We start from the raw sequence: 8,860 nt of genomic DNA on the forward strand, positions 1-8,860 counted from the left end.
TTTTTCTCTCTCTCTATTTCTCATTCTCTATCTCTCCCCCTCTCTCTCTCCTTCTCCCAGCCCCACTCTGTAGGCCTCTTTCAGAGCACGGTATTGATCTGAATGCATTTGTCTTCCATTTATCCGCTAAACCCCTCCCCCTCCCCCTCCCCCTGCACTGAGGGAACACAAAGAACCACACACACACACACACACACACACACACACACACACACCTTGCACACATACACATCAACAAACATGGAAAACTGCATCTATATATACGGCATCTGGGTACAAAGAGGTTAAATAACAATACTGAATTGGTATCTGGGTAAGTCTAAGACACACGTTTTGCACTATGTGTCTGAGCGTACATAAACACACAGGCTTACTTGAGCAAGGCGTACAGTCTAGGAGAGATGTTCTTTTGTGCAAAGACTCAGTATCTAGATTGATTGATCGGGTTTGCTTGGTGTCTCATGAAGGTTAAAGAAGACCTCAGTAACAAAGGGGGAAGTGTTAGCTGCCTCAGACCTATGTCAGTGTGGACCAGATCAAATGTATCACCACATGTAAGATGATAGAGACCACAATACTGTTGTTACTGTGCTGCTTAGTCTGGCAGCGCCTGTTAGGACTAGACTAGACTAAATTAAAGTGTGTACACATTTTTGACGGCTAATTAACTAATGACTAGGAAACTATGTATGATGTGTGTGTGTGTGTGTGAGAGAGAGAGAGAGAGAGAGAGAGAAAGAGAGAGAGAGAGACCCTTTGTTTGTAACACATTAATATTTCATTTTTAACAGTACATCATATGAAAATTCATACAGTAGTTTACCCCTACTTGTGGGTTGCCTCAGCTGTAGTGGCCAACTCTTTTATCTGTCAGCCTAGTAAGCCCCGCACCCCCAATTTCCCTCAAAGTGTGAACTTGTCACAACATCACAAAACACATTTCTGTCTCTACAGCTCACAGTATGTTCTCCTTGCGTTTATCTAGAATGTTTTTTTTTTTGTTGTTGTTGATGTTGTTTTTTTCTTTCCAAATGTTTGTTCGCAATTGCAGAGGGATAAAGAACAAGTGACTGAATACTGACCTTGGCCAAAGCTTTGTTTTCCCCGTTGATCCAGAATGAGAGTGCCATCTGTTTTTCTGGTCGAACAAACAAACCACTCGTGAGAATAAAATGTGTGTGGTAATTTTTGATATAGTTAATCAGCTTTCATTTTCATGCTATCAGTGTAAACAACATTGTTTCCCTTAAGAAAAACCAGCTCATGGCATAGCCTATATCGCCATACATTTTCTTTCCTCTCAATTTCTGCACAGGAGGTTAAAAATGAAATTTAGACAGAGCTGAGGCTCAATCAAAAGGCAAAACAGCCTATAATCCTGCATATACAACCCGCGGTTTAAAGAGAATTTAGCTCTCTTCAAAGTTACCAGCACAAACTCTGGTCGTCCAAAGCATCTGTTTCTTTTGCAATTAACCGTTAGCAAGTGGTACCAAGGAAGCACACCTTCAGATGCACTGAAGTACAAAACATGGATGTCACACTGGTAAACCTGTTGACGTTTTCAATAGAAACTAAACTTTCTGATTCATTTAATCACAAATAACAACACAGAAAGTGGCAATTACATCAGCCTCTGTGCTAATCAGCAAACCTCTTGATAATTCCTTTGCAATGTCTCCCGCTGAAACCTAAGCTAAAAAAATCCATTTAGCATAGCTGAGAAGTTCATTCTTTCTGCCACACTGTAGTTGTGACAGTAGAGGCCGCAATGCATGAAAACATAGTGGGCAAACCAAAATTGGTGACTTTGTAAAATGGCTTTGTTTCCCACAGATGTGTAATGAGTTGTCAAGACATGGTGCGATAAACTGTGGAGAAACCGTTGTGAGAAGAAAGAATGCCTGGATTGTGTTCAGGTCGATGAATAGACTGGTGTCAGAGGACATACACAGCTTGTATGATTTGTAAAAGCCACAGGATGCATAAACTATGTGAAAGTCCTGGGATCTGTAAACACTACACTTTTTACTACATGTAGGGTTGCGCAAATTGCTCAGACAAAGATTACTGAAAAATGTTTGAACTTGTTTGGAAGCTTAAAGCTTTCTTTTCAGATCATGGATCATTGTCTTTTTCTCCTTTTTTTTTTCTGAGAACACTGTCTGACTTGAACAACTCACTTGTCCACTCTCTGAACTGATAAAACTTAACTGATTGGCTCTTGTGCTAGGTAGCTAACAGACGTTTGACTAAAATGGATTAGCACATTGTTGGTTGAACCATGTACATTACTTGACTTCTGAAGTGCTTACAGTTCTGCCGTCGCAGTGTATTTCCACAGTCCCTCATCTGTCTTGGAACTCACCTCAGATCTTCATCTTCACTCGACGTCATGGAGGAACATCATCCAAGTTCGGACAACAGCATTTGTCTTTCAGGTCCTCCAGCATGTCTCCCATGTAGCTCGAAAACACAGCTTAAACCTTACTCAGCCCCAGTGGAAAGGGTACTCTGGTAGAAAACCAGGAATTTTCGCCTAGATCCTCTAGCGGGTCTTGCATAGTGGACAATGGGTGCCTATCGGGATTTGTTCCAGAGTTCATTTCTATGAAATCCACACAAAGATGCAAACCTCAGTCATTTTTTTCTCACACAGACCACAGGAGATGAGTATGGTCAACTGGACTTCTTCAATTAATTCCAGACTAAAAGGTTCTGTTCGTGTTCCTTCGCCTTTTTAGACAGAGCTTTTGGAAAAGCTGTATAACTTTTCTGAACAGGTGTTCAGTCCACTAAGTTGATATTCAGTTTCATGTGTGCAAAGAAGTCAATATCACCGTCTTCTTGGACAAATGTGTCTTTCTCTTCATACAACATCTCTCGAGTTCACAGATGGGTTCATCTTTCAAGCTGACAGTTTTTTTTCCCAGTTCACTTTTGTTTAGGACCTTTTTTGCCCTTTCTCTCTGCTCATACTTGTTAGTGACTTTTAAAGCAGAGTTTACTTGAGCGCTAGCAGGCTGACTTTCTGGACCCTGACTGTCATATGATGTCAACTGGTTTGATGTCAACTGTTTCTTCCATCCCACCCAACTCTTGTTCTTTGAGAACAGTAAACATTGTTTTGCAGACACGTTTGAATGTAGATTTTGACACTTCTGGAGATCCCATTCAGCACAACAACAACAACTGGGAACAGTTCAAGGCCGAGCAGCAGCTCACTGTAGCATTCTCAAACAACACTGTCTGTCCGTCTGGCCAGGAACTACTCTTGTATTTTCCTTTGCATCTTTCACCTGCTTGAACAGTGACCCCTCCACTTTCAAATCTTGGAATACAGTGGGGTGCCTAGATGCAAAAGCACACTCAGTAAGGCACTTAGACAGCATTTGACAGCTCTTCCACAATGTTGAAACCTAACTGTGGGAAGTCTGCGTGGTTCTTGGTACTGGGTATTTTCACACATACTTCTAGCCATCCATCAAAAAGAACATCGGTGCCATTTACCGCAGTAACATGGAGTGAATCATTACACAGCAAGCTATCGAGAGGATGGATTTTAACAGTAGGCAGTGCCCTCTCAACACAATTTCACTCAGCTGTAGTAACCTGAGCTCCTTTCTCTAACAGTTTCATTGCCTGGGCGTCATTTCACTTCAGGGATTTGAGTGGCCACAACAAAAGCAGTCAGTATTTGTTGCCCTGCTGCTTTTTTCACCTGCGAGGTTTACTTTTTGTGCCAGCCATCCGTGTTGTGATTGTGAATGGATGATACAGGCCTGGCACCTCTGAGAAGCTCGCTGACGATGAATTTAATGAGGTTCTGTAGATTCTTGGTCAGCAAAGACACCCGTGCGGTCAGCTGAACAATGGCATCACGGTCGGCTTGTACCTGACCTGACGACGTGAATCTGTTTAGTCCGGTTAACCTGTTCGCCATCGACCTATTCTGCTGAACTGACAGTCAGTGGTCTTGGGTGGAAGTGAGGTGTTGTAGTCTCTCACATCACATAACTAACCAATGTAAGATATCTGCTCCAAGATGAACACATCACTCATTCAAGCATAAGTGAGGAAAGGTTTAACGTTACTGCTTTTGTCATTCAGAGTTTTCATAAAGGATTTGAGGACTTACAAGGTCTACTTTCATATTTTGGTATTTTATTTAACCTGTGTTGCATTGTTCTTAATTTAGTGTTCAGAGCTTCATATTTTCATGTTCAAAGTACGTCCCCCTCTTAATAATTTTCTTCTTTAAATAATGTTGTGAGTGATAACTGCCTAGTTGTTTTCTTGTGCTTATGTATTAACCAGTGATTTTGTTTCACACTGATAGCACAGATTCTGTTGTATTTATGCACCGTTAGCATGGTACAGGAAATTTCATAAACCTAGCCATGAGATAGCTAGGCATTGTTCATTAGCTAACCTGTCATTAGACAAACAAACAGAAACTGTAGGCTACGTTTTATCAACACATCAAATTAAGATTTAGGGTGACTGAATCAGAAATAATCTTTGTCTGACTGTTGGATTACTTAAGGTTGGCTAAATTGTCATCTCAGTGACAAAGCTAGGCAGCGACATACATCGAAAATGGCCAAGCTACTTGATTTAATGACAGGACAAATAAAATATCTTTTATGGTCCTTTTGTCACCTGCATTCCAATTAGTATCTTCAGATTGTCTGCAAGGTACGAGAAAATCAGATGGTATGGTAGCTTTTCTGACAATACCGAAAACTTACAGCTAGATGTTCTTTAGCATGAATTGTATAAATTGCTCTCAAGAAATGTTGTGTTGAACATTTCTGCTGAGCCAATGTGTCCACACCTGTCCACACCCGCGTATTGTTCAGAATGTGTCCCAGACAACCCAGCGTTGTGTTAATGTCTGAACCAATCACAACACGTTTTGAAAGCGTCCACAACCGCCCGCTTTGATTGGAACTCTCTGAACGTGGTTACCATGGTATGGGACTAAATGACCATAGTGCTCCACTCACTAAAATTCCAGATCTATCTCTGGTCCATCGTTGGTAGCCGGCATCCCATTCTGATGAACATTTTTCATATTGCATTTTTTGTTTTTTTGGTTTTTTTCCTGAGATGTTACAAAGCCCTCACTCCCAGTTTGGCTTCTCCTCAAATTAGATGACGGTTCGCTGACTGTGTCACCGAGGAGAAATGAGCACAACATGTTCTTCCACCCCAAGCTTCTCAGAATATTCGTAGAGGTAATAGTGCAGTTCGAGATCACTAAGTGTGTAGGTGCCTCCTGTTCTTCTGCTCACGCCCCAGCGCAGTAGCCGGTGTGTGTAGCTGACTGGCATTCAGTAGTGTCAGTTTCTCGCCGATGTCACTGATGAACATCTGGTGCGGTACAAGCCTCAGATTTGGAAAATGGATGATGCGTGGTGATGGCCCACCCTGAAAGAACTTGACGACAGGATCAGCCAGACAGTCGTGTCAGTGGTCTCCACCAGGTGGCGTTACATCTCAGACAAGCCACAAATTGTTACCCTGGGGAATCAGAGCCAGTATGAACAATGTGTCCCTATCTGCGGGATAGAGATGAAGAGTGTGACGCTGTTGTTCTTGTTGTTGTATGAAGCCTGTACAAAAATTTATTCTGATTTTGATGCTCTGGATTATTTTGTTATATTCTTGAAAAAAAAAAACCCCCCACCACCACCACCACCACCTCCACCTCTAATCTATTTAATTCAGCTCCTTGTTCCCAAATGAATTTTCACACAAAAAGAACAAACACTGAGAACATTTTTTTAGGGGGAGACTGAAAAAAAAAACAGAAAACCCACGTTTTACTAATCTTTTCCTTGCAGTTTTTCTGTCTTTTACAAGACATTTTGGATACAGCTAACACAGAAATATAGATGAGCATTGTCTGGAGGTCAGTGCAGGTGTGTGTGTGTATGTATGTGTGCGCCTGTTAGTGTGTTTTCCTGGGCTACTTGAAAACCTGCCGAGGGCTTGAGAGTGTTTTGATGGACAGCTCATTTTGAACCCCCTCTCTAGCTCCGCTATCATTCTAGTTGGTGGCAGCCAGGTTGCCATGACACCAGACTGTTTTGTCTGCCCTTTGACCCCTTTAAGGGGTGCTGTGGTTAATCAGGCATTGCCCATGAGAGGCGAATGAAAGGGGGGGAGGAAGAGGGAGTATTTCCTCTCTAAAACTGAGGTACAAAAGGGTCCTCCATACATCCGCTGTGTGTTGTGGGATGGAGATTCAGACCTACAGGGGCACAAACACACACATGCACACACACACAGACACACACACACACACACACACACAAAGACACAGATGCATGTATCCATGGCATAGCCACCCGTGGAAAAAAAATTGAAAGGATCCTTGAGGTCCCTGGGGTTGGCGGTTGTTATGTTCTTTGTATGACCAGCTGAAGCCAGTGAAAACATATTCAAGCAAACACCGCAAGCTGGAAAAAAAAGGAGACTCTGCAATTTCGACGTGTGTGTTTGTTTGAACACTGATGAGGGCTAAAATAGGTTTTTAAAAGACTCCAAACTTGATACGATTAAATTAAGTAGTCGTTAATGAATAACAATCTCTGCTTTTCTGTGGTGCACATGAATGTAAGGGTTATTTTTTTGTTTGTTTGTTTTACTAACAAGAAGAATTTATGAACAAGAATTAGAAAAATGCTGAAAATGTTTCAGATTTATTTACAAATATTTTCTAAAGAAATAGTTTGACTTAAAAGCCATTAAATAATAATGTGTTTCAGATTTTGTGTATTTGTGAATTTGTGTTGGTATACGCATCCGTTTAGATTTTTTTTTTTTTTTTTTACTTAAATGTTCAGTGTTTTTCACTCTGTGCATAGGCTTAAAGTTCACCAAGTGCAAATGATTTAGATTTGCCAAGGGATGAGTAAAACGTTAAAAAAAAAAAAAACGAGGGAGAGAGAAGAAGAAGGGAAAAAAAGAGAAATGTTATCATGCATCAAGTAGCATACCATTAACAGTTCTCCCTCTTATGTGCACTTGCCTCCAGCAAACTATTGCATGACTTGCGTTTGAAATTAATCCCATTTACTGAGAACTGCAACGTATTTACCAGTCCTCCGAAGCTCTTAGAACTGTTGTGACTAGCTTAGGGAGTTTGTCAGCGACACACAAGATGGATCGCATTACCGCCAGCTGAACTTGTAACCTGCAGTGTAGCACACAGCACAACCAATTTTAAAAAAAACAAAACAAAACTGAAGTCTTACTTCTCACGGTTTTCACTGTTATTTCAGGGACTGAAAAATGTAATTTTCGTAGAGTTTATTTAAAGAAAACTAAAAGTGTTGTGTATCTCTCCGTTGCGCATCTTTAGATGAAGGATGCTCGATTGTGTAATCAGATTAATCTTTTAGGCTACCGTTGCTTGAGCCTGTTTTTAATCCCTTAAATTAACAGTCACCCGTCTTCGACCTGCAGAAAACTGTGTGGTTGGATTTGGAGGGAAGGGGAGTGTTAGGGTCTTGTGTTCTTACATATAAACACATAACCCTGTCAAAAACATTGACATACGATATGAATTAAACAGTGCAGATGCAAGACTGGGGATCGCTGCATAGCTAAACACTCATGTGCATATTTGGCAACTCTTAGCTGCATGAGTACAATGATGCACCAAGGGAAAATCCCAAGATGTTTGGCATTCCATGTCAAATCATTCAGCCGCATATGTGTCTACAGAGGGTAAAGCAAGCCAAAAAAAAAAAAAAAAAAAAACAAGTTCTGATTCACTAGATCATGAAAATAAATGGTACAAAGATTATTGTGGGGAAAACAGAAAACATTACCGCTATCAACATTTAGCTAAGAGTATAAAATGTTCTACAATTTTCCATTGTGATGATTTTTTAGGGAAACGGAGGACAACACAACAGTTTTTTCTTTTTTCCAAGAACTGAGCTATTAGCCTTCAATCCTGTGTTAAGAGTGTATTGGTTAGTAGCAGCTGATACATCAATCAAGCAGCACTTGTCAAGGCAGTTCAATCATGTTCTCTTCATATGCAAAATTCTGTTATGTCTCCATGCACAAATGCCTATGTTTCTTTTGCATTCATTTAAAAACTAACCCATAAAAGGCTGTTTTAACATGAGCTCATCCTCTGCCAAGTGAACTAAAAACACGTTATGATGAGGAATTCATTGTATGTAATGAATCACGTTCATGTTTAATGTTCATGTGCGGTATTGTCTTGAACTAAAGCACTCGCTACATTTATCTGTCTCTAACTCCTGGTCGTGTTTTTGTGTGTGTGTGTGTGTGTGTGTGTGTGTGTGTGTCTGTGCGGTTCCAGTGGCTGTATAGCAGACCCCCCAGCTGGTTGGCCCTCTCCGGCTCCCCTCAGGGACTGCAGGACATGGCTAAGCAGAAGCACAGGAGGACAGATTGCTGTCCAGACAGCTGGGCACAGCTCAGGTAACCATGTCTAACCCTCCCTCTTAGTCAATCACCTCACCACCCACACACTCGATCCCAAAATCCTAAACCTGCTTCACGTTTGGGTATAAGGACTTATTGGAGAAAATTAAAAGAGTTGCAAGTGTAGAAGTCCCTTCGTCATATGTACAAGCATACTCCATACATATATGAAGTATGGCTGGCCTAGTCAACTTTTCTTTTTTTTTTTTCTTTTTTTTGACTGATTTTCTTTTTTTCTATCAGTCCTTTTCATTAACTTTTTTTTTCTCATATGAGAGAATGTGCTACATAGCTGTCTGTGACAGATTCAGGGGTGTTCTTTTTCAGTATGCCAGGGACTGCTGGAAAATACAGTATTCAACTGGATGATACTCTCCTTTGGATT

This window comes from Chanos chanos, chromosome 9 (genome assembly GCF_902362185.1).
Source record: "Chanos chanos chromosome 9, fChaCha1.1, whole genome shotgun sequence".
In the NCBI taxonomy this organism is placed as follows: Eukaryota; Metazoa; Chordata; class Actinopteri; order Gonorynchiformes; family Chanidae; genus Chanos; species Chanos chanos.